Source organism: Hemiscyllium ocellatum, chromosome 5 (genome assembly GCF_020745735.1).
Source record: "Hemiscyllium ocellatum isolate sHemOce1 chromosome 5, sHemOce1.pat.X.cur, whole genome shotgun sequence".
Classification (NCBI taxonomy): domain Eukaryota; kingdom Metazoa; phylum Chordata; class Chondrichthyes; order Orectolobiformes; family Hemiscylliidae; genus Hemiscyllium; species Hemiscyllium ocellatum.
The window spans coordinates 128,966,073-128,993,358 of record NC_083405.1 but is presented as its reverse complement, the minus strand read 5'-3'; the positions used below and the strand labels follow the sequence as shown (position 1 = coordinate 128,993,358).

The 27,286-nt window shown below is 41.0% G+C and overlaps 1 protein-coding gene across 3 annotated transcripts in view; it reads left to right on the top strand.

The window, feature by feature from the left end:
- Nucleotides 1-27,286, top strand: part of nktr (natural killer cell triggering receptor) — a 206,075-nt gene that overhangs the window by 6,705 nt on the left and 172,084 nt on the right. The window contains exon 1 of one of the 3 annotated variants that reach the window (XM_060825194.1): nucleotides 27,037-27,053. The exons of the other annotated variants lie outside the window; for them this stretch is intronic. The gene's annotated coding sequence lies outside the window, so the exon portion shown is untranslated. Of the gene's footprint in view, nucleotides 1-27,036; nucleotides 27,054-27,286 lie in introns of those variants that run through there. 3 annotated transcript variants of the gene reach the window in all.

Below are 27,286 nucleotides of genomic sequence, written 5' to 3'. Positions count from 1 at the left end.
TTACTGTCATAACAGCTGAGTACACTGTAGTTAGGGAAATGCTGAAGCCACGAAAGATGTTGTTCTATGCAAATGTTTTGTTTTTATTTCACCCTTTAATGTTTGGTCAGTGCTGAAAGACAGCCAGATGTCCCATGGCTTTGAATTTTATGCCCTTGTCCAGCATTATTTTCTACTTGTATGACATGTGCCAAAGATATCCTTAATGATAAATGTTTACTTTTGCATATGATACGAGTATGGCCACTTGACAATAGATTGCAATGAGAGTTGCACTGCTTCCTGACAATATACAAATGAAAGAATCCAGTAACTACTTTTCTCTATCTGCATCGTGTATGACAACAACTCTCCCAGAATCTAATTGTGGCATCAATGGCAATTGCGCAGCAGGTCAGGCAGCATCCAAGGAACAGGAAATTCGACGTTTCGGGCATAAGCCCATCATCAGAAAAGGCTTATGCCCAAAACGTTGAATTTCCTGTTCCTTTGGATGCTGCCTGACCTGCACTTTTCCAGCATCACATTTTCAGCTCTGATCTCCAGCATCTGCAGACCTCGCTTTCTCCTCCCATCAATGGCAATTATTTGTAGTCTGTGAATTGTATTATCATATTATCATTGGTGTACTGCCCTGTCTTCCACTTCTTTCTCCACTTCCTCTATTGAAGACAGTGCCTTCAGGAGAGTACAGTTTTGGGGATGCTGGCAATTCTCTAGTTCCTTGTTCTAGCAGCACCTTTCTGAAAAACATCATTCTGTATTTATATCTCAAAAACTTATAATTCAAACAAATGTTATGACTTCCAATGCACCATCCGACTTATAATTGTCTATTTTTTTGGGGGGATTTAGGAAGCCAGATTTACAAAACGATCTTAAGATTGTTAAGGGGGTTAAAAAATAGGAAATTCCTTCCAAGGCAATTGGGGATCCAGGAATCAGTGACTATGACACGTGCCCTTATCCCATCTCATTTTTAGCTATTTCCATAGCTTGCACGGAATTCATCCAGCTCCTCTTAAATAGTTGTGGTCAATCTGCATTCTCTGCATGCACTGGCTTCTTATCTATACTTGCATAAGTTGTGTACATGGTTCCTTGTAACGAATAGTTCAAACAGCCTGCCTAAAATCACAGCAGCAGTCTTAACACTATTTTAAACATTCTCAGCTGCCCAGAGCCAATGTTTTATGGCTGATAAGACTCTGTCTTGTAAGTTTGATAGCTTTGAAACTAAGGATCATTTTTATAGGCCTTTTTTCAGGCCTCTATGCTATTGATCTTTTTTGAGCATGAAAACCGGACACCGAATTCTAGATGTGGTTTAATTAAAGCCTCCTGCAAGTACACTATTTTATTGTGATTTTTTTTTCCCTTATTCTATTTCCAGATCTTCTCTTGCCTCACTGTAGTCATTGCATGCATTCAGAGCTGTAACTCTTTCATGCTCGAAGGTTCTGTTCTGTACCAAACTTGGAAGGTTTAAGCCTGTGTTTATGGCGTAATTACTATCCACATGATTTTAGACATCTTAAATGCTATATGTCCCATTTCCCATTGCAGGACCAATATTTCTTGGTCAAATTGTAACAATGTTTTTCATCTGTGACACCAGGCCTTGATTTTCCAAAGATTAGGTTTGCTGGGCTGAAATTCTTTTGCTGTTTCATAATTTGGAAATTTAGTGACCAGCTGCCACACAGCTGAGATCACTTTGTCTTTTTCTTTATTCTATGTTTGTGAAGTCCAACTTTAAATTGGGACAAAGATTATTTTAAACAGAAACTTAATTTTGTCAGAAACTATGTTTGCACAATTGGAATGGTGCACATTAGCCCAAGCCTATTTCTGCAAATACTCTTCAATATTCCAACAATCTGTTAATATTCTTGGTTATTCATGCGCGCAAGCTGCTGCTGTGCAGGTAAGACAGCAAGTGGGATTTAAATTCATTTCGACATTTACAGTTAAAAGCCAGTCTCAATAATGGTAACTATGAAATGGTTGTCATTTGTTGTGAAGGACCATGCCCTAAAAGGTTCGTATTGCACGTGTAAATTGTCTTTTTGTGAAATTGCCCTGCCAATAAAAACAAATGGTGGCACCCAAAGAAGAACAATACAACAGTGAAAGGGATGTAATGATGTTACTGGCAGGGGTTCTATGCATGAGTATTTTGCACATGCGTAATAAGTGTTTTTGAGATGTCAGCACACATTCTCTTTGTAAAACCTACCCAATTCATTTATGTTCTTTACAGAAGGAAATCTGTCATCTTTACCTGAACTGGCTTGCATGTGTAATGTGACTGGTTCTTAACTGTCCTCAAAGTGCTGAGCAAGTTTCTCAGATTTTAAGAATAGTGTGATTTAGTTGAGAATTGCTTTGTCTAGATTTGTATTATCTGAGGCATTATGCTTCCAGCCTTATTGGGACATGGATTACAACCTATGAAATCATGTGGACTGTAACACTATAAAAGAGTGAAATGTCATTGGCTAGAATATCTCTGGCGAATGGGGAGAAGCTTTTTTTTTAAGGAAAAAAACCTTGCTTCAGAGAGTAAACACAGTTCCAACATTTCATATTTGCTCTGCTATCCTTTGATCAAGGAAATATTGCTGACTTTTGCAGTTGAGCTAATGATAAGATAATCTGCGTGATGCACTTGGAGAAGGAAAGTGTGATGTTCAATTGTCACATGTATGAGCTAATCACTTTTTGCAGCACAGGGCACCTCTACTGATGTAGATCCTAAATCATCATCTATGGTGGATAATTTATTTATTGTCAGGGTGCGAATGGCACAGATAAAGCTTGCATCTATTTCTCAACCCTAAATTGGATGGCTTGATGGGCCTTTCCACAAGGTGTTTGGAGTTAACCAAGATGATATGGCATTGGAATATACACATTAATGGATATGGATGGCTGACTTTCGTCTCTCAAAGACAATTAAGTAGTTGAAGTTTTCTTACAACAATCCAATGGCTTTGTGGTCATTTTGCTGATTTTTTAAATTTCCAGGATTTTAAACTCCACTCAACTTGTTAGCTTTGTAAAGTTGGGTTTGATTTTACATTCTTGAGTTGTTAGCTCAGGCCTCTGAACCAGAAGTCTCTTAGTAAAGCTAGTATGCTGCATGTGATATTTGCAATCCTGTGTAAATGTAACAGTACTAAAGCTGCTGATCTGTTAACTTTGCAATTTGTGTGGATCATTATTGCTGCTGTTGGCAGCAGGTCCTGATGAAGTTATGTGGACGAAATGCAATCGAAGGTATATTGAGCTGGAAGACTCTAAATGGATTAGCCACTGAAAGATGAATACTGTCCATCTTCTATGACAATTAGAGCTTGAGACTGCAAATGGCTTGCAAAATGCCTTTTGGAGCAAAGTTAGGCATGCCAGGCAAGAATTTCTGCTTAAGTGTATGGAAAATCTAACTTCCTTAATGAGAGGAGCTAAAAACATAGGGGTGGAATGCAGATAAATGGGAAGAAGACAGTAAATAAGGGAATAATCAAGAAAAGAAATGCACATTTTGATAGAAATAAGGAAATAAATGTTACTGCTCAGAAATAAAATGGAAAAAATCTATGAAACCCAATGGAATCATTTATTCTAGATCTACATGGGATTGCTGTATTTTTAATTCCAAAATGAAATTAATTTTTAAAATGAGTATTGTTGGAATAATTGCTTGCATTCCACCTGAGGAGAACTTTTTCAACTGTGAAATGCTATGGAGGAGTCAATCCCTAATCTGAACAATTCTGTCATCATTTCAGTTGGATGACAAGGTGAGTGTCAGATTAATCACTTCTTTCACTGTGTCACGGACTGTATAGGAAACTGGTGCAACAGTGGTAGCATGGGTTGTAATCTGCTCAGGCTGCCCAATACAAAATTGTTGTGACTAGTGTGAATCTTTTAGCAGATTTTGGAGTCTACATTTCATTTTTAGTGATTCTACCTCCTAACATTTAAGCAACAAAACCACCTTTCTCCCAGCTGTTGCAAACCTGTGATTGAACTACAGATAAGCTGTTGTGCTGTTCATTATCACTTTGGTTATATTTGTGGGGAGCGGGACAGGTATAACTTCAATTAAAAGTTAGTTGGTAGAATCTAAGATCAAAAGGTTGATGTATAATATCATGTGCGTAGCACCAATTACAACCCATGCTGTTCCACAGTGTACACTCTGAAATCTTGTCTGTGTTGAGGTATGTTGGCAACGAGGACACATTGTCCTTGTTTTCCATGACCTTGCCTCTTTTTTTTCCTCAGTGTTCTTCAGTTAATACTGGCTTTTTCCTTGCTTTCCAGCCCTAAACAGTGGGGATCTATTTTTCAATCACTTTGTCCCCTTGCTCTAACGTTCTCTTTCAGAATGTTGCCATCCTTTCTGCTGTCGAGAAAAGAATAGAAAAATCATTTTAAATCGTGTATTCCCTAATGCTTGGTGTCCAATTCTTGAGAAATTCTAATTTCCTATTTATAATTTGGATGTTTTTTGCGTTGACCTTTTGAATGATCCACTGATCTTGAATAACATTCGAGTATTAAATAAAGCAATCAGATGCTTTACGTTAAGAAATGCTACGCAATCATTTCAGTTATGCTGAATTAGCAATGGTTCTTATTTGTACATTTTAACTTGGAAGTGCTATTCCGTGGTTCAGCTGCTCAGCACTCCAGAAAACCTGTTGCTTTCATCCTGTGAAATTCTGTATGGGACCAAATCTGTTAAGAGATTCTGTGATTAAATTACAAATGTTTAGTCAGCAGGTAGATGCTACTGTTTTTGATCTGGCTGCTATCTTGCCACATTTTGGAAACCCCATCTCCAAGCAATGTTAGTCCTGCAGTTAATCATATTTTTCAGTCCCTGTATTTCTTTAGGTCATTCTACTTATTTTGCTCTGTGTATTTGAAATTGCCTCACTTTTATTTCTCCAGCGAAGTCAATTTGGTAATGTTCTGCAATGAAGAATGCTTTCCCAGAAACCTAATTAAATTAAACCCCTTTTTTCTCTACATACAGGCATGGGAATAGGCACTCGCCCCGTTGACCATGTCCTTCATTTAATGAGATCATAGAAGATTTTTATCTTGACTTCATCTGCCTGCCTTGGTTCTTTAATATTTAATATTTAACATGGCTAAGAAAATCTATCAAACCTCAGCTGATATGTTTAACCTCTGAACAGTTTTTTAAAAGATGTTCCAGATTACCACCACTGCTTATGTGAAAATGTGCTTTTACAGGGTAGATGGTTTCCATCTCTTACCTTTTATCGCTGTCAGTTCCGGAATTAAGGACCACTGAACTCTATATAGTCCGATAAACCAAATTAATAAGCTTTCTGTGCTACAAATAAATCGTATGCTTATGAAGATCATGGTACTGTTGTGAGTGAACCTTGCTCAGGAAAGTTACTAAAAGTGCTTTCAATATTTGAGCACTGATGTTTCTGCATTAAGTGCCTTGAAGAGTACAGAATTTCACTCTGACATGCTGTGAGTGGCAAATCGAAGTTTTCTACTCTTCTTTTCAGTTGATCGAAGCAAAACTTTCAGCATCCAAAAATAACCTATTGAATTCCTAATGATGAGGACAAAATGGCTTGTGCTGAGTCTGCAGCTAAATAGACTTTCTGTTTCGAGGTAGGCAGGATAAATTACTTTAGGTGGTCACTATTAACTGGCGTTAGATGATTTGCTTGGATAGTGTGTAAAATAATACTTTTCACTATATTTTGGTACGTGTGACAATAATTCAAAAAAGAAAAATCCTGTGCCGTATATTAAAATATGAAAAGATCATCAGGCTACTGCAGGATATTGGTTTAACTAATACAGTTGAAATGTGTTATGATCAAAACTATTCAATGAATAGCTGTCTTTCTGGATCTAATTCACAAACCTCATGTCAGTTTGTCCAAATAAAACATTATGTAAGCACATATATCTCTGGCCTGTCCCATTACACTTCCAGTGTCACATTTCTCATGCTCAATGGGCAGATTTGTTCCAGCCAAATTCTTGAAGGTTATTGTCTTTTTTTTACATTTAATAAGTGATGTGGAATGTTTGGATATAACCTGTCTAGTGTTATGCAAAATAAACATTCACATCAAATATGTAATTTGATTGCTGGATTGGGTTAGGAACAAAACCAGTTATGTTCGAAATATATCATATAAACAGAGTGACATGAAGTTTACAATTAGATGGACACAGTTGGAACTTGTGATAAACTGTACTCTGTGCATTTTCTTTCTCTAATGCATGAAGTGCATTGGTCTGCGCCAGAGGAGGAATGAGAATAACATGGGCACTTCTGGATATCCAAAAGTTGCACTGGAGATGGCATGTTTTGCTGCATATGCAAAGCAAAATACTCAAATGCTTATTAACAAATTTTAATTTTGCATAGTCAGTGTGGTGCACTAAGCCTGTGTTCAATTTCTTAGACATCAATTCAGCCACTGTCTGCCATTCTAACTTATCATGCTACCAGCACATTTTTGTTATGGTACTGTTAAGGTGTTGCACTGTGAGGTGATTACTGATTACTTCTGTTTTGATTGAAATGAGAGGTGTAAGAGTTGAAGCTATTTACTCTATCAAGCTTTATCCTTCCACAAATAATGTGCAATCTGTTCTTAACAACTGCAAACAAGATCTCAAAGTCCCGTAAATGCTTCCTTTGTTTTCAATCCGATCAGTTATCCGAACAAAATACTCCCTGCTGATCTCATTCAGATAATTTGAGGTTGTTCTGTATTTAGATTTATACAGTACCTTTCATTAAATCACTAAATGTTCTAATTAAGCAATTTGAAATCTTAAAAATCTTATTTTTGCGAAGAAGGCACCAGCAAACCAACCATGCCATAATGACCAGGTAATTTTTAAAATTCTTAATTGAGTTTATTATTGACTAGGACACCCAAGGAGAACTCGTGCTCTTTTTCTTTCGAAACAGAGTCAGAAATCCCACGACACAAAGCTATAGTCCAAGTTTATTTGGAAAGAGGCTACTCTCTGAAAACTTGTGATTTCAAGTAAACCTGTTGGACCAAAAAGTGGTGTCATGTGATTTCTGACTTCGTTTCCTTCCCCCCCCCCCCAGTCCAACACCAGCACCTTCACATCATTGAAACAGTGTGTAATGGAATCTTTTGTGTCTCTCTGAGATTACTCCCTGAAATTACTCTTTTGTTACTGCACTAAAGAGTTTTTGTGTTCCTGCATTTTTAAAAAAATGTTTCATTGGATGTGGGTGCCCTTGGAAAGGCCAGTATTTATTGCCCATTTATAAATGCCCTTAAAAGTGTGGTAGTGTGCTATCATCTTGAACCACTTCAGTCTGTCTGGGATAGGTACAACTGCAGTGCTGTTAAGAAGAGAGTTCCAAAATTTTTAATCCTGTGCCAGTGGAACTTAACTGTGGGACACAAGGTCTCAATGTCTAAACTGAGTTGTCCATGAGCCGTGAATCACATAATAGCTAATTTTAAGCTAAACATTAGCATTCCTAATAAATAAAGATTACTTGGGCTGAATGGTAGAATCATAGAAGAGTAGTACAGAAACAGACCCTTCGGTCCAACTCATCCATGCTGGCCAGGAATCCTAAACTGAACTAGTCGAGTTTTACCTGCGTTTGGCCTGTATCCGTCTAAACCTTTTTCTATTCATGTATCTGTTCAATGCCTTTTAAATGTTGTAATTGTACCTGCCTCTACCATTCCTTTAGTGGCTCATTCCATGCACCCACCACCCTCTGTATGAAAAAGTTGTCTCTCAGGTCCCTTTTAAACTTTTCCTTAAACCTGTGACCTCTAGTTTTGGACTTCCATATTTGTTGTAACCTTGTGGTCACTCTAGGTTGTCACAATCATTCTCATCTATAGTTATCTTTATAACATTCAACTACCTAATTGTGTATTTATCCAAATCTGATTAGATTTTATATTATGCCAGATCACTAATTTCCAAACAACTCTTAGCTATTGTGCAGCTGGCTATAAAGGTCCAGTTAAAATCTAAAATCCATGTGATAGGATTGGTGCTTGCAGATATCTTGCAGAGTTGTTGCCTGGTCTGGAGGGAAGGTCTTATGAGGAAAGGCTGAGAGACTTGCCACTATTCTCAGTGGCAGGGAGAAGGCTAAGAGGGGATTTGATAGAGACAATAAGACGATCTTATTGTCTTATTTCCTAGGGAGTCTTTTTCCTAGGATGATGATGTCAGCTTGTACGAGGGGGCATAATTTCAAACTGAGGGGTGATAGATTTAAGACAGATGTCTGAGGCAGATTCTTTATGCCGAGCGCGGTGAGGGCATGGAATGCCCTACTTGCTAATGTAGTCAACTCAGCCACGTTCGGGAGATTTAAACAATCCTTAGATAAGCACATGGATGATTTTGGGATAGTGTGGGGGGGGGGCGAGCTGATAATAGTTTACAGATCGGCGCAACATCGAGGGCCGAAGGGCCTGTTCTACGCGGGATTGTTCTATGTTCTATATTCTGAGTACAGAAGCCAATTTGAATAGGAGCAAGTTATTTCAAACACATTTGCATTGTATGAAAAATTTTTCATTGGTCTCTTTTTTTTTCATTTGATATCAATGACATTTAATATCTGTGATCTTAAGTCAAGTACTCTATCACTCAGTATTTAAAATTTTGGCTCCGGTCTCTTTTCAGTAACAACTCTTATGAAAATATGGTCACTTTCTTAAATCAATAATTGCAACTTAATTGAAGTAAGATCAGCAGAATACAATATTTTCCTGCATTAAAATGGCATTTATTTGGCTGTAAAATGTCTTGTAAGAAGTATTACAACAATGCACATTCCAAAGACCAGTGAAATGAAGTTTTAGAAATCTGCTATCAAGATAAAGAGAGCTGGACTCTACAGGGCAGAAGCCAGGAGTTAATTTGAGGTTTTCGTAAAATCTGACTGTAAAAGTGGCTTCGGAGTGAGTTTTCAGTTCTGAGGAAATATCCTTGAAATGCTTGCTGCCACTAGACTATCTTTTTTTGTATTATCATTGAACAGAGTCTTTCAGTGATTGGTCAGTAATTATATTCTTTCAATGACAGACCTGGCTCATATCCCAGAACTCATAACCTTGCCATAAGCTACACTAAAATTGATGCACCAGTCCTTGGTCTCGATTTCTTCGGATGCAATTATTTTTTCTTATTTGCTGACAACCAAAAAAAAATGCAAAATGTGTTCTTCACTTCTGCATGGTAAAAGTGGCAGAAACCTGCACATAAGCTTCATAAACTGTCAGTCTTTCTCTTTAGCCTGTGCTTTTTAACCGGAAAGCTTTTCCATTTATCATTATTTTTCTCTAAAAAGACAGCTTCCCATTGAACTAATTCATGGTTTTCCTTGAAAGCCTTAATCACTTGTATTGTGAGGGACTCCAACACTAATCACTGGAATTGCCTGCACCTTCCTTCGTTCAGCTATCCAAAAATTATCATGTCTTACTGATGTCATAGTATTCTATTAAATTCATGTTACTAATCTTAGTGCCTCAGTTGCCATTAAGAGAAATACTGTAAAATTCTGATAAATGCTTTTAAGTAGTTTGACCATACGTAGGATGAGGATAATTCATTTGAGAGACTTCCGTCTTATCGGGAATATCAATTGTTCTCCACAATGGGCTACAGCCCTGTTAATGAAATTCTGGAGTTTCATCAGCTTTATCTCTAATTTCTGTGAGAGTGCTTGGGTTTATATCATTTTGATCAATATTCCTTATTTAATTTCTGCAGTTGCTTGATCAGGTTGGTTCATTTGTTTTGTTATGAAATACTCTCATAAAACTAAAACACACTTGATGCTGGAAATGGGAAGCAAACACAAAATGCTGGCGGAATTCAGCAAGCCTGGTAACATTTGTGGAGAGAGTAACAGAAATTTAACATTTTGAGTCAAGTATGAGTCTTCAGAACTGAAGTGTTTTGATTGTGCCAATATCTCCTGTAGATCTTGTTTCACTTATTGATTGGTTATGCTTTGCCCATCAGCCTCTAGTCAGCAGACAATGCTGTTCTGACTTTGATCCAACAGTATGCTGATAGGTTAGATAATTTTATGCTTCTGCTACTTTGTTTTTCTTCAGCTATAATGCCAGGTAGCTATTTAAGATTATTGGAAAATTTTGATGTTTACCCGAGCCTCCTGTTTCCGATCAGTCATCATTTTCACAATAGGATCTAATGGACGTTGGTTTCTGAAAATTACTTGGGAGTTTATTGTAATGAACTTCAGATTTCCTCAGGCCTAAGTGTTTTCACCTTTTTTACTTTCCATCTACGTGAATGATTGACAGTATAACTAACTGATCTTCAAGTATGCTGATTATTTATGGTTGTCATCTGGGATAACAAAGTAAATTCTAGGAACTTGGGGCAAAGGTTTGTAAAATAATTAAATAATACTTCTTTTAAGCTGAACAAAGCAAGTTGAAAGAACTAGTTACAGATTTTAGGAAAAAGCCAGGTTCCTGTGAAATTGAATGACTTATACTTGAAAGTCTGCAAAGTTTTAATAGAAATGCTTGGGTGTCAAAGTTAATTTGTAGGTTGATTTGGGAGGAGTATTGTACAGCTAATCAAGGGATACGTATGGCTATAATTACTCAGTAAATAAAATCCTTTGAGTTTAATCCTACATCATGATAATACAGTAATAGGGCCAGAATCTTACAGCATAGAAACAGTCCAACTTGTCATGCCGACAAGAATTCCAACCTGACCTAGTTCCGTTTGTCAGCATTTGACCCATATCCCTGTAAGCCTTTCATACTCATGTACCCATCCATATGCCTTTTAAATGTTTTTAATTGTACCAGCCTCCACCACTTCCTTTGGCAGCTCATTCCATACACGCACCACCCTCTGCGTGAAAAAATTGCCCCTCAGATCCTTTTTAAATCTTTTCCCCTCTCACCTTTTTAATCCTTTGCTCTCTTGTTTTGGATTTCCTACTCTCAGAAAAAGTCTTTGGCTATATACCCGATCCATGTCCCTTATGATTTTATAAACATCTGTAAGATCACCCCTTACCATTCCAACTCTCCAGAGGGGAACAAAGTGATAAGAGTGGTGGTAGAGAAGCACAGCAGATCAGGCAGCATCTGCAGAGCAGTAAAATTGACGCTTCAGGCAAAAGCCCTTCATTAGGAATAGAGGCAGGGTGCCTGCAGGGTGGAGAAATAAATCAGAGTGGGGTGGGGTGGGGAGAAAGCATTCTGGATCAGTGATGCTAGAAGAGCACAGCAGTTCAGGCAGCATTCAACGAGCAACGAAATCGACGTTTCGGGCAAAAGCCCTTCATCAGGAAGAGGACAATAGGTGAATGGGGGTGGGGATGGAGGTGATAGGTCAGAGAGGAAGGTGGAGTGGATAGGTGGAAAGGAAGATAGGCAGGTCATTGGGATGGTTCTGAGCTGGTAGGTTGGAACTAGGGTGAGGTGGGGGAAGGGGAGGCCATCTCTGACACCTCCCTCCCCTTTCTGGACCTCTCCATCTCCATTAATGATGACCAACTTAACACTTTTTTTACAAACCCACCGACTCCCACAGCTACCTGGATTATATCTCTGCCCACCCTACCTCCTGCAAAAATGCCATCCCATATTACCAATTCCTCCGTCTCCGCCATATCTGCTCCCAGGAGGACCAGTTCCACCACAGAACACACCAGATGGCCTCCTTCTTTAGAGACCGCAATTTCCCTTCCCATGTGGTTAAAGATGCCCCACACATCTTGTCCACATTCCACACCTCCGCCCTCAAACCCCACCCCTCCAACCGTAATAAGGACAGAACCCCTCCTCCGGTCCTCACTTTCCACCCTGCCTTCACATTAACCATATCATCTGCCGACATTTCCGCCACCTCCAAATGGATCCCACCACCAGAGATATATTTCCCTCTCCACCTCTTACTGCTTTCCGCAAAGACCGTTCCCTCTGTGACTACCAGGTCCTTGCCCCCCAGCAACCCACCCTGGCACCTTCCCCTTCCACCGCAGGAATTGCAAAACCTGTGCCCACACCACCTCCCTCACCTCCATCCAAGGCCCCAAAGGACCTTTCCGCATTCAACAAAGTTTTTTACCTGCACATCCACCAATATCATTTATTGTATCCGTTGCTCCCGATGCGGTCTCCTCTACACTGGGGAGACTAGACGCCTCCTAGCAGAGCACTTTAGGGAACATCTCCGGGACACCCGTACCAATCAACCACACCGCCCTGTAGCCCAACATTTCAACTCCCCCTCCCATTCTGCCAAGGACATGGAGGTCCTGCACCTCTCCACCGCCGCTCCCTTCACCATCCGACGCCTGGAGGAAGAGCGCCTCACCTTCTGACTCGGAACACTTCAACCCCATGGCATCAATGTGGACTTCACCAGTTTCCTTATTTCCCCTTCCCCCACCTCACCCTAGTTCCAACCTTCCAGCTCAGCACCGTCCCCATGACCTGTCCTACCTGCCTATCTATCTTTCCACCTATCCACTCCACCCTTCTTTCTGACATATCACCTTCATCCCGACCCCCATTCACCCCTTGTACTCTTTGCTGCCTTCCCCCACCCTCCTCTCTGACTTATCACCTCCATCCCATCCTCACCCCCATTCACCTATTGGACTCTATGCTACTTTCTCCCCGCCTCTATTCCTGATGAAGGACTTTTGCCCAAAACGTGGATTTTCCTGCTCTGCGGATGCTGCCTGACCTGCTGTGCTTTTCCAGCCCCACTCTAATCTAGACTCTGGTTTCCAGCATCTTTGTTTTTACCTAGGGGTAAAAATGTCCCAGCCTATTCATTCTCTCCAATCCTGGCAACAATCCTTGTAAATCTCTTCTGCACCCTCTCAAGTTTTTAACAACATCCTTTTATAGGATGGGCAACCAGAATTGTGCGCATATTTGAAAAGTGGCCTCACCAATGTCTATCTACAGCTGCAACCTGGCATCCCAACTCCTGTACAGTACTCAAACGTTCTGACCAGTGAGAGTTTAGTGTTATCCTATTTGGAATCCTTGCTTGTAAAACTGTCTTGGGAAAGCAGACCCTTTTAAGGGTATGGAAAATACTGAACCAAACTGAAGGATATTTGATATGAGCACATGAATTAACAACAGAAGGAGGCTATTTCATCCCTGGAGCCTACTTTGCCACTCTGGTGAGCTGATCTTTCTTGATGAAACCTGCTCTCAAGAATGTCGGTGAAGGTAAAGAGTGTCCGAACAATGAGAATCATCTCTCATCTCCGTGTTATATTGGATAAGTTCAGGGATATGGCAACTTATCTCCTTAGTGCCTTTCTCCATAAGAACTTCCATAAGAGCTTGAATATGTACTCTGGTAAAAACTGACTATTCTAATTATGTTTTAATTAACACGAATGTGTGTGGGCAGTGAAGTAAGAAGAATGGAGTGAGTTAAAAGGTTGAGATCTCGAAAACCTGACCTGTTAGTTAGTTAGATTAGATTACTTACAGTGTGGAAACAGGCCCTTCGGCCCAACAAGTCCACACCGACCCGCCGAAGTGCAACCCACCCATACCCCTACATTTACCCCTTTACCTAACACAATTGGCAATTTATCCTGGCCAATTCACCTGACCTGCACATCATTGGACTGTGGGAGGAAACCGGAGCACCCGGAGGAAACCCACGCAGACACGGGGAGAACGTGCAAACTCCACACAGTCAGTCGCCTGAGTCGGGAATTGAACCCGGGTCTCTGGCGCTGTGAGGCAGCAGTGCTAACCACTGTGCCACTGTGCCGCCCTGCTGTTATTATGCTGGCAAAGTACTGGTTCACCATCCGATGGATATACAGTGGAAGTCCATTATGATCCAAAAAGGTGAGTCTGCATTTTTCACTGAATCACAGGCACAAAGGAAGTAAGAGAAATGAGCCAATGAAAGGAGTCAGGTCAGACCTGAAAGATTTACTTCTTTTGAAAGCTATGGTATTGCTGCACAATAAGTGAATTTCTGGTGCATTGGTCCATGCTTTGCAAAACTTGGGTATTAGACCAAGGCCTTCTATCCCAATGATACTGTTTGAAAAAGGGGAGGGAATTCTCACATCCTGGCCAATATTCTTTCATCAACTAAAACCTGGTTGACTGATCGTAGTTTACAGAAATCTTGCTGTGTGCAAAATGGTTATTGTTTAACTACATTGTAGAATAGATTTTTAAAAGTGGGGACTGGTACTCCATTTGGGGTTGCAAGCTGCAAGACCACAGTGATTGTCATGGAGCTCTGAGGTATAACAGCTCTGTTTCCACTCTTCATTTTCACAGGACCCCTTCTTCCCTTTTCCCTTGCAAACCACCCCCCCCCTCCCCCCAAATAAATTCCAGACATTCTCGAAACTCCCTTCCCCCACCCGCTCCCTTTGCATTTCAGGGTCATGACAGTTAATAAGTGTCAAACAGTCGTGAAGCAGTTTTTGTGGGATCATTTGAAATGTCAGTGATGGTGACTCTGCTATTAGCTGCTAAATGAAGGCCAGTGAGATGCATTATTATATTATAAATGGAATATAGATACAAATTCCTCCTTCTTGATTCACTGTTTTTATTAGCATGTTGTGTTTGTGAGGAGGCACGACTAGGTTTGGAATCTTCAAGTTGTGACTTGAGAAGTGGGATAAATTTAACACTTAATCCCATTGTACTTCAAACCCATCACCTAATATAAATGAGGCAACCACACTGCCTCTCAAGGTTATTTGATACACTGCTTCCAGAAACAAAACTCCCTCTAAAAGCAAAGGAAAAGTAGCTGTCAGTAGTGGTTCATATTTCCTGGTTCAACAACATATTCTCCCTAAACAGAAATAGCAGTGTTGTAATGATGAGGGTAGATGGAAAATGCTGCAAATGTTATTTCTAATTTCCCCTGCGTGTAGATGTATGATGGAAGCATTGACCTCCAGAGAAGTTAGAGCAGCAAAACAAGAACAACTCCAAAGAAATTTGTGACTTTTAACTAAATGCACATGATTTTTTTGTCAGATTGCTACAATAATATCAACTTCGTGAAAAATGGCACAAAGTAGAATTGGGTTACATGTGGGCCTGTTTCTGCTACCATGTTGTACATTCTTGTGCTACTACATACTATCCTTTTAACTCTTCTGACATCTTCGTTATCTTTCTGACTTTTTCATTGTATTTCTTTTATGGAACCTGGGTGTCACTGGCTGGCCAGCATTTATTGCTAGTTGCTATTAGTATTATGAACATCCCAGTGTTAAGGTATTGACCACCCTCGATCGGCTATGATGGTCTGGGCACCGGCACAAGACTCCTCAAGCAGGTGCGTTACTTCCAGCTTCGAAATGGCAGGCAAGTCCCTGGTTAACAGAGGATACTTCAGTGATGCTATCAAGGCCTCACTGGCGAAGTGCAGCATTCCCACAGATACCTGGGAGTCGCTGGTTCAAGACAATCCAGAGTGGAGAAAAAACATCCGGGAAAGCACCTAGAGAGTTGCTGTTGGGTGAAAACAGTGTGAGGAGTACCACACCAACACCCCATCCACCCCTTCCTGCAAACAACTTCTGCCCCAAGTTTAACAACCTGCAGAAGTTGCAATGGTCTGTACTGCCACCTATGGACTTGCCATCTATGTATTAAAGAAAAGTTTCGCTTTTGCTGGTTTTGTTTTGGTGTATTGATTAAACTTGTTTACGTGGAAATGTTATATTTCTGACATTGTTTATGATTGTGTAATGTTTTACAAAGGATGAGTGTTTGTACTTGGTGACTTTTTTCCACCTTCGATATTTTCAGTGTAGAAATGTAATATAGCAACACTGAATACTGTAATAAGAATATAAAGTAAATAGCAGAGGAGTAGACCATCCAGTTAGATGTCAAATCCACCTTCCCCACTATCCCTATAATCCTTTATTACCTCTTGTCTTCAAAAATCTATTGACCATCAGCATCCACAGCTTTGAGATCATAAAAAAAATTCACAAACTTCTGCCTGAGAAACCTCTCACGATCCTAAATGACTGACTCTTTTCCCATCCTTACCTCAATCAGAAGAAACATTCTCACAGCATCTATCCTTTAAAACCTCTTAATGATTGTTTCAATGAGATCACATCCTATTCTTTCAAATTCCAAATATTATATAGACAGAGTGCGTTTGGTCCAATATAATAAGAAGTGGATTCTGGGTAATCCAAGATGGAGGACCAGAAGAATTTCTGGCTGTAACAGCTGCTCCTTTTTTTTTTGAGGTATTTTAGGTGCTGGAGGTGATTTTCTCAAATTCCAGGTTCAGCAATTACTATTTAATATACTGTTGCGTTGTTTTGGAACTTTGGGAAAAAAAACATCAAAACAACAGCAGTTTTAAAAGGGAGAAGAACAGACAAAGGAAGCACATGGTGATATCAGTGCAGGAGAGAGAGAGAACCTGCCAGTTACTACCTTTGCTGTTTGAATTCATGTATCGTTGGATATCAGAGCGCATCTGGGAAAATGAACAAACAGTGAAATTCACAACTGATCTTGGAGGAACTGTTGGGCGAAATTCACATCATAGAATCAGATAAGTTAATCATTGTTTTAAATCTGTCCAAGAGAAAGGCTGCAATAGTGAGTAGAGTGGGTTCTTTCTTGATTATGTGTTTTTGGAGATATGTCTCTTGATTAAACTTTAAAATGTAAGCCATAACTTGCATTTAACCTTTGGGCAATGTTTGTAGAGGAATAAGACGGTGTTATTTTCTGGGTCTGTAAATTGTGAAGGAGCAAAAATGGCCTTTAACAGAGTGATATGTACTTCTTGTCAGATGCGGGAGTTTAAAGAGAGTTTAAGGGTTACTGCGGATTATAACTGCCATTAATGCTGTTGGCTGTGAATCTTATCAGATCGAATGGATCGGTTGGAGAGACAGTTAGAGGCAATGAGGAATTTGCAACAGTATGTGGTGAATGGCAGTTATAGGAAGGGGGGAAAGTCTCAGATACAGTCACATAGATGGGTTAACTCCAGGAAGGGTAGGAGAGGTAGGCAGCTAATGCAGGAGTCTTTTGTGGATATACCCATTTTTAACAGGTATGCTGTTTTGGAAAATGTAGGGGGTGATGGATTCTCGGGAACGTAGCATGAACAGCCAAGTTTCTGGTATTGAGACTGGCTCTAATGAAATAAGGGGTATGTTGGATTCCAAGGGATGGATTGTTTGTGTTAGGGGATTCTCTGGTCTGAGGTACAGACAGACGTTTCTGTGGCCAGCAGCGAAAAAAATAGAATAGTGTATTGCTTCCCTGGTGCCAGGAACAAGGATATCTTAGAGCAGAATGTTCTCATGGGGGAGAGGGACCAGCAAGAGGTCATTGTCCACATTGGAACCAACGATATAGGAAGGGAAAAGGTTGAGATTCTGAAGGGAGATTACAGAGAGTTAGGCAGAAATTTAAAAAGAACATCCTCGAGAGTAGTAATATCTGAATTACTCCTAATGCTTCAAGCTAGTGAGGGCAGGAATTGGAGGATAGAACAGATGAATGCATGGCTGAGGAGCTGTTGTATGGGAGAAAGATTCAGATTTTTGGATCATTTGGAATCTCTTTTGGGGTAGAAGTGACCTGTACAAGAAGGACAGATTGCACCTAAATTGGAAGGGGACTAATATACAGGCAAGGAAATTTGCAAGAACTGCTCGGGAGGATTTAAACTAGTAAGGTGGGGGTGTGGCACATAGGGAGATAGTGAAGATAGAGATCTATCTGAGACTGGTACATTTTGAGAACAGAAGCGAGTCAAACAGTCAGGGCAGGCAAGGACAAGGTAGGACTAATAAATTAAACTGCATTTATTTCAATGCAAGAGGCCGAACAGGGAAGGCAGACTAACTCTGGGCATGGTTAGCAATATGGGACTGGGATATCATAGCAACTACAGAAACATGGCTCAGGGATGAGCAGGACTGGCAGCTTAATGTTCCAGGATACAAATGCTACAGGAAAGATAGAAAGGGAGGCAAAAGAGGAGGGTTTAGATGGAGAGGAATTCATTAAGTGCATACAAGACAATTTTCTGATTCAGTATGTGGATGTACCTACTAGAGAAGGTGCAAACTTGACCTACTCTTGGGAAATAAGGCAGGGCAGGTGACTGAGGTGTCAGTGGGGGAGCACTTTGGGGCCAGTGGCCATAATTCTATTCGTTTTAAAATAGTGATGGAAAAGGATAGACCAGATCTAAAAGTTGAGGTCCTAAATTGGAGAAAGGCCAATTTTGATGGTATCAGGCAAGAACTTTCAAAAGCAGATAGGGGACAGATGTTCACAGATAAAGGGACGGCTGGAAAATGGGAAGCCTTCAGAAATGAGATAATGAGAATCCAGAGAAAGTATATTCCTGTCAGGGTGAAAGGGAAGGCTGGTAGGTATAGGGAATGTTGGATGACTAAAGAAATTGAGGTTTGGTTAAGAAAAAGAAGGAAGCATATGTCAAGTATAGACAGGATAGATCGAGTGAATCCTTCGAGTATAAAGGAAGTAGGAGTATACTTAAGAGGGAAATCAGGACGGCAAAAAGGGGACATGAATTAGCTTTGGATTCTCCTTAATTCTATTTGCCAAAGAGTTTTTACAAATATATTAAGGACAAAAGGGTAACTAGGGAGAGAATAGGGCCCCTCAAAGATCAGCAATGCGGCCTTTGTGTGGAGCCACAGAAAATGGGGGAGATACTAAATAATATTTTGCATCAATATTTACTGTGGAAAAGCATATGGAAGATATAGACTATATGGAAATCGATTGGCAGAATGTCCATATTACAGAGGAGGAAGTGCTGGATGTCTTGAAACGGGTAAAGGTGGATATGTGCTGAAAATGTGTTGCTGGAAAAGCGCAGCAAGTCAGGCAGCATCCAAGGAACAGGAGGAATCAACGTTTCGGGCATAAGCCCTTCATCAGGAATAAGCCCATTCCTGATGAAGGGCTTATGCCCGAAACGTTGATTCCTCCTGTTCCTTGGATGCTGCCTGACCTGCTGCGCTTTTCCAGCAACACATTTTCAGCTCTGATCTCCAGCATCTGCAGTCCTCACTTTCTCCTCAAAGGTGGATATGTTCCCTAGAACTCTGTGGGAAGCTGAGAAGTGATTGCTGGGCCCCTTGCTGAGATATTTGTATCATCGATAGTCACAACTGTGGTGCCGGAAGACTGGAGGTTGGCTAACGTGGTGCCACTATTTAAGAACGGTGGTAAGGACAAGCCAGGGAACTATAGACCAGTGAGCCTGACATCAGTCATGGGCAAGTTGTTGGAGGAAATCCTGACGGACAGGATGTGCATGTATTTGGAAAGGCAAGGACTAATTAAGGCTAGTCAATGTGGCTTTGTGCGTGGGAAATCATGTCTCACAAATTAGATTGAGTTTTTTGAGGAAGTAAAGAGGATTGATGAGGACAGAGCAGTAGATGTGATCTATATGGACTTCAGTAAGGTGTTCGACAAGGTTCTCCATGGGGGGCTGATTAGCAAGGTTAGATCTAGTGGAATACAGGGAGAACTAGCCATTTGGTTACAGAACTGGCTCAAAGCGTGGTGGTGGAGGGTTGTTTTTCAGACTGGAGACCTGTGACCAGTGGAATGCCACAAGGATCAGGGCTGGATCCTCTACTTGTTGTCATTTATATAAATGATTTGAATGTGAGCAGAAGAGGTACAGTTAGTAAGTTTGCAGATGACCCCAAAATTGGAGGTGTAGTGGACAGCGAAGAGGGTTACCTCAGATTACAACTGGATCTGGACCAGATGGGCCAATGGGCTGAGAAGTGGCAGGTGGAGTTTAATTCCGATAAATGCGAGGTGCTGCTATGTGGTAAAGCAAATCTTACCATTAAGTGTATACGTCCTGCTAAGGTCCTAGGGAGTGTTGCTAAACAAAGAGACGTTGGAGTGCAGGTTGATATCTCCTTGAAAGTGGAGTCGCAGGTAGATAGGATAGTGAAGAATGCGTTTGGTATGCTTTCCTTTATTGGTCAGAGTATTGAGCACAGGAGTGGGAGGTCATTTTGTTTTTGTTGGTGTGTGGCATAGCACCCAAGTTGACTGACTAATTGTCAGTTACATAATGAGGGCAAAAATTTAAGTTTCATCGATACAACCTGTATACAAGTATATGGTTCAGAATTTTTAAAATCATTCTTTGTGACCACGGCTTCTTGAAGAAATTCCAAGTACGCAAGATTAGGTTGTCTGTCTGTGCCGTGTACCATAGCCAGACAGGACTTTTGTCATTTTAGGAAAAATCTACTTGTCAATAATATGCGGCAATCCTGAGCGATGCAATGAAGAGATTTGAATGTGTACAGAGAGGGCGTAGCTTCTTCAAAAATTCTTCCATTTTCTTCCTTGTGCCAAAAGGTCTTGCATTTTCCAAGGGTTTTTGTGGCAGAAGAGAGGAAAGAAAAGAATGAAGTGTGGTATAGAGTTTTTTTTAATTAATCCTGATTATGCGTGGAGACGTGATCTTAATTCTTCCTTTCTGTCTTTTGTGTTCTCACCAGAGAATTGCATTGTAGCTGATTGCTCAAAGTCTTTTTTTGGAATTTTGGGTACTTGTTAATTTCATGATATTTTCCTTTTAATTGAAGAATCAATAAATCTGCTTGTTTTGAATAATGTTTACAGCACAGGACCCGACACTTAAAAAGGCCATTGCCATAGAAACAGTGCAAAGCAGAAGAAATGGAGTAGATGGCCCTGAGGAGCTGAAGTGTTCTGAAGATGATGAATTATTGAAGTAATGTATTTGGTTTTTTTAGGTCTGCTAGTTCAGCTCTTCCTGTGTACTGTACAGCTTTCTACACAATAAAATCCTGGACGTTTAAAATAGTACTAGAGGTTTACGGTGGAGTTATCTCTTTTATTGTTCCAAGGAGTGCCATGTAATTGTGCAAATATTTAATTTGTTTATGTTAGAATTAAAGTACAGTACAGTGTGATTTAAATAATGATGGAAAAATAGTTGAATTCAATTTAAAGGGCAGTGCTTTAAAATCAATGCCCACCTCTTCCAAGGAGGTGTGCTCATAATTGAGCTGACATTCTGCTTTACTCTGAATAGGTGCTGCTCCACATTTCTTGCTGATTCACCCAAACATGGCTTCTCCAGAAATGCAGAGTGCAGCATCCTTTTGAAAGGTCTATCAGATCATAGTAGAGTCAAGGAAAACAGGCTGCATCTCCTTTTTACAGCAATACTTGCCATTTGATGCATTTAAATGTCTAGTGCGAAAGTATGAGTAAATTAAACAATTAGTAGGCTGGATCAGGTAGGATTAGTTAGTGGAGGTGTCGAGAAGGGAGTTGGGAAGGTGGGGAAGAGGTCATTATCAATGAATATGGAAGTGGACGGTCAGTTCCATAGTCATCCAATAGTTAAATAAAGCTTTAGGGATGAATACCTAGGTCATTACTGAATAAACAGTGTGTTGTGTAAATGTTTCCTTTAACACAAATTGCTTAATTTTTTTTAATGGTTCCAGAGAATATTCAGTTTAAAGTACAGTTCTGTGTAGCAAATTGTAAATGTCAAGAGCTTACATGATTTTTGGGAATGTGAGAGACTGCGTGCAGTCTGCCTTGCAGTGTGATGTCAGTGGCACTGGGGGGGTCTGAGTCCACCACATATGGTTGTCAAATTGGCTCAGACCTACACTCAGTAGTGGATTACATAACCTCGTGACAAATGAACTCCATGTAAAGTTCTGTTCTGTTCATCAATCTATTTTAAAATTTGACATTATCCAGACCAGAGCGCGAACTGTCTCCTAATGTAAAAATCATGCAATTCTTAGTCATTTCTAAGTAAGTAGTTTTGTTATACTGCAACTAGTGTAAAATTCAAGGTGTCACAAGACTACCTCTGCTTCAGAATTCAATCATTGACCTGAATTTGTGGATTGCCTTCCCTTCTTATGTGCTCCAAGGATACTTTCTAGTGCAAAGTACAGTGTAATGAATGTACATTCTGCTGCTACAGTACTGCTGGAGCACTTTATTGTCAGAGGTTCAGTTTTTGGGTGAGATGATAAGTTGCCTCTCTGTTCAGGTAGCTATATTTTTAAAAAACGAAACTCCCACAGGACTTGGTCAAAACTGGTGGCTTATTTTTCCTATCTCCTCTGCAATTTGTACTTCAACTAACATGAGAACTAAAACAAATTATCTTGTCAAACACTTTGTTTCTTGGACCTTGTTTATAAATTGGCAAGGTGTTTACCCACATAACAACAGTTACCATACTTTTGGCTGTGAGCACATCGACCTGGACCCAATATACCGACCACCGCAGCAGACAGCTGGAACTGACAACCGGAAGCGGCAGATTTAAGCCACTATTAATGCTGGAGGAAGCATCACAGAAGCGCTTCACAAGAGGCTCCCAAGTACTGAGGATGTCACCTAGACAGGGGACAAAACGTCTGCAACACAAATTCCCAGCTTGGCGAACAGAACCACAACAACGAGCACCCGAGCTACAAATCTTCTCCCAAACTTTGAGCTGTGAGAATGTGAAGCAAATATACAATTCTCTTTGTCCGGGGAACATCATCTTCAGTTTTAATTTTCTGTTTCTGTATCGTATCTTGGGAGCAGATGCTACCCAGAAACCATTAATAAAACGAGGCTACATGCCTGTTCATGACTGCCAGTTTTCAGTTCTTATAAAACAGTCCAGAATTTCTCCGTTTGGCTTCTGGGGTAGAAGAATGGAATGAAACCTTTGTAAAGCTGCTTTTAAAGAAAACTCAACTCTAGGTCCCATTTATGACATCTGTATAAGCTGCTTTTGAATTGTTTTTGTGCTTCCTCCCTCCTGGCATTATTTAAGCATTTTACATGAGGCTGCTCTGAAATGTTTGAATGTGGGGGATGACAATCTTCCTCCAAAATCTCAGTCACTGTTAAATGCAGAGTTGCTACTGGTTTGAAATATCTTTTACCGCACAAAGCTGAACTCTCTTCTAATTGCAGCAGGAAAAAAGCTAGTAAAATATTTCAAGGTTACTGCATACGTTTTGCTAGATTTTCTGTTGCCTCTTTAGTGCCATGGTACAGTAGTTGTGTCCAAGTGTAATAGACTAAGGACACACCCAATTCTTTCGTCTCCGCCGCATCTGCTCCCAGGAGGACCAGTTCCAACACCGCATAGCCCAGATGGCCTCCTTCTTCAAGGACCGCAGAATCCCCCCAAACGTGGTCGACGATGCCCTCCACCGCATCTCCTCCACTTCCCGCTCCTCCGCCCTTGAGCTCCGCCCCTCCAACCGCCACCAACACAGAACCCCACTGGTTCTCACCTACCACCCCACCAACCTCCGTATACAGCGTATCATCCGCTGTCATTTCCGCCACCTCCAAACGGACCCCACCACCAGGGATATATTTCCCTCCCCTCCCCTCCCCTATCAGCGTTCCGCAAAGACCACTCCCTTCGTGACTCCCTCGTCAGGTCCACACCCCCCACCAACCCAACCTCCACTCCTGGCACCTTCCCCTGCAACCGCAGGAAATGTAAAACTTGCGCCCACACCTCCTCCCTCACATCCCTCCAAGGCCCCAAGGGATCCTTCCATATCCGCCACAAGTTCACCTGTACCTCCACACACATCATCTATTGCATCCGCTGCACCCGATGTGGCCTCCTCTACATTGGGGAGACGGGCCGCTTACTTGCGGAACACTTCAGAGAACACCTCGGGGACGCCCGGACCAACCAACCCAACCACCCCGTGGCTCAACACTTTAACTCTCCCTCCCACTCCACCGAGGACATGCAGGTCCTTGGACTCCTCCACCGGCAAAACATAACAACACGACGGTTGGAGGAAGAACGCCTCATCTTCCGCCTGGGAACCCTCCAACCACAAGGGATGAACTCGGATTTCTCCAGTTTCCTCATTTCCCCTCCCCCCACCTTGTCTCAGTCGGTTCCCTCAACTCGGCACCGCCCTCCTAACCTGCAATCTTCTTCCTAACCTCTCCGCCCCCACCCCACTCCGGCCTATCACCCCCACCTTGACCTCCTTCCACCTATCACATCTCCATCGCCCCTCCCCCAAGTCCCTCCTCCCTACCTTTTATCTTAACCTGCCTGCCACCCTCTCCTCATTCCTGATGAAGGGCTTGTGCCCGAAACGTGGAATTTCCTTTTCCTTGGATGCTGCCTGACCTGCTGTGCTTTAACCAGCAACGCATTTTCAACTGTGATCTCCAGCATCTGCAGACCTCATTTTTTACCCTAAGGACACACCTGACAGCCCAAAACTCAGCATCCATGAGGCATTGTGGACCAACAATAGCATGAGACTAGTATGCTGCCAGGATCTGTCATTTCATCATCTGAGATATCCCTAACTCCTCCTCAACCGTTAAATCAGGAGATCAGTCTGGTGAAATGTGAAAATTTTGTGAATAGGTGTTGTAGCTGCAGGCTTTCTATAGACTTATTGACTCTCAAAACCAAAACTAACAAATCAAAATCTTTATGATGGGTGAGTTTGATGATATACTCAAATCTATCAGAAGTCTATCACAGACTTATCCTAAGTCCTTCTTGCCCACTCCTTCGCCTTCCGCAGCCGCCCAAGCCCCTCGTCTCTAATCTCTTGCACCCTCACCAAAGGTAATCAGTCTTTAAGACTTATTATACTTTTATTTGAGATGAATGCTTGGTCATCTGTTTTTGGTTGAGGGGCACATTCTTCAGACCTGTTTTGAATAATGCCATGGGGTTTGCATTTATATACGAATTGTAAAATAAGTCTTCTGCTTTCAAGATTTTGTTCAATTTTTTTAAAAATGCCTGGAATTAATTTAACTATTCTCAGTTGCACCAGTTCCCTTTCTCTTCCTGTCTGCTACATCCAAAATATCATCATTCTGAGAGAGCTGGAGCACCCATGACATTGCTTTACTTGACACATTTTGTAGAAAACTGGGTCAGCTTGTAAATGGGTGGAAATGCGCAGCAGCTCGTATTCTGGGTGAGAAGTGTTAGTCCACTTATTTGAATTTTTAATGTTTTAATTGGTAGAATGCATCAGCACTACTAATTGTACCAGTGATTTCGGTGTGAGATTATCAGTTTAGCAATTTTTGTACAACATGCATCATCTGAAAACTAAACTCCAATTTCTTCTCTATATTGTAGTATACATTACATTGCTTGAATGACACAGATCTAATATTAGCTGAAAATGTGTCGCTTGAAAAGTGCAGCAGGTCAGGCAGCATCCAAGGAGCAGGAGAATCGACGTTTCGGGCATGAGCCCTTCAGGAATCTGTTCTGCTCCTTGGATGCTGCCTGACCTGCTGCGCTTTTCCAGCAGCACATTTTCAGCTCTGATCTCCAGCATCTGCAGTCCTCACTTTCTCCTACAAATCTAATATTAAGCAAGATCAATCCTGCAGAATTTTAAAACATCACATGACCCGACAATTTGAACTTGTGTTAGTTAAAAGGGGTGAAAATGTGTTGCTGGTTAAAGCGCAGCAGGTCAGCAGCATCCAAGGAACAGGAAATTCGACGTTTCGGGCAAAAGCCCTTCATCAGGAATGATGAAGGGCTTTTGCCTGAAACGTCGAATTTCCTGTTCCTTGGATGCTGCCTGACCTGCTGCGCTTTAACCAGCAACACATTCTTAGCTCTGATCTCCAGCATCTGCAGACCTCACTTTTTACTACTTAGTTAAAAGGGGTCCCGAGTGAAAAATTAGGCATAGGTTTGAAGCTGCAAGTGATCGTGTTTCATTCATGGCTTAATTGATCATGCTGATCTGCTGTTTTTAGCATTCTGGATCTGTGCAACGTACTTCTGAGGTGATTATTAAAGAGTATATATTGCTGATTAAGAAATAAAATTAATCATTCACGTATTGAATTTTCTTCTCCAGACAAGAGTGGTAGGATTGTTGAATGTTTTTGAGGGCCGAGTTAGACTCTTGACCAACAAGAGTCAGAGGTAATTGGGATTGGCTGGGAATGTGGAGCTGACACCACAATCAGATCAGATTGATTGCATTGAATGGCGGAGCAGGCTTGAGAGACCAAATACTGTTGAGTCACTAAATAGCCTGCTTCACCAAAACTCATGCCTTCGTATCACTGAGATTTGCCTGTTGGCATATGGTGCTTCCAGTACCAAAGTTGTTATTTGAGTGACCCAGCCAGGAAACTATTTGATCACATCTGAGTCCAATAATGTCGTCTTGGAAATTCCACACCAGCATGTAGATTTTCCAATAGCTTGGATAATCATGGATGGGATTTCTGCCCAGCCCACTCTTCCTGTCCTTCCTCCTTTCCCTCAGCCCAAGATGCTGATGAAAATAATTTATTTTCCCCATTGTTCAAAGCTCCCAGATTATTGGGATGTGTCTTTCCAAACCGGTGGGTTTTGTTGCCAAAAAGTTTAGAATGAAAACTGATTGCCTTCATGTGATGTAATTTAAAAGGATATGTCATTACAACTGTCTTATCCTGAAGGAAAGGTTGTCCCTTTCTAAGACCGATTTGAGCATGGATTACCTCTCGATTAAAGCTTGTACTTGAAATGAATGTTGATAAAGTTTTGTTTGGCATTTTAGACCTGTTGAGTGGGACAACTGCACATACCAACTAGATAAAACAGACCTACTATTTATGTGATAAGTCCATGTTATACAATAAGCCTGAAACTTGTTAGGTGTTAAAACTATACTGCCATTGAGTCAAAGTTCACTAATAATCAGCATAAGTTACCCACAGAAAGACAGCAATTTTGTTCTATTTTGTTTCAGGACATATTGACATCCAAAAGGCTTGTTAAAATTCCCTGGGCCCTGCCTCTAGATCTTGGGGTCATGCTGATCACTGCAGATCTGCTGAATATGAATGGCTGAAGTATGCCGTACAAACTGCAATCTGGAAAGTAGCTTTCAGGTTAGGATTTTCAAGTCTTTTTGCTCAGGGGCCTATCAATCGTAAGATTTTTATTGGCTGCAAACTGTGACTGTGACTGTATTGTCTAACTGTTGAATGCAGTACTCAGCTGTTAGTGGCTGGTGATAGCACTTGAATATCTTGTCACCTTGTGGGCAAACACACCATCTGTCTGTGCTGTCATGTTGATTTGAAATTGGGAATCACAACAGTCTTATGTTTCTCCTAAAGTG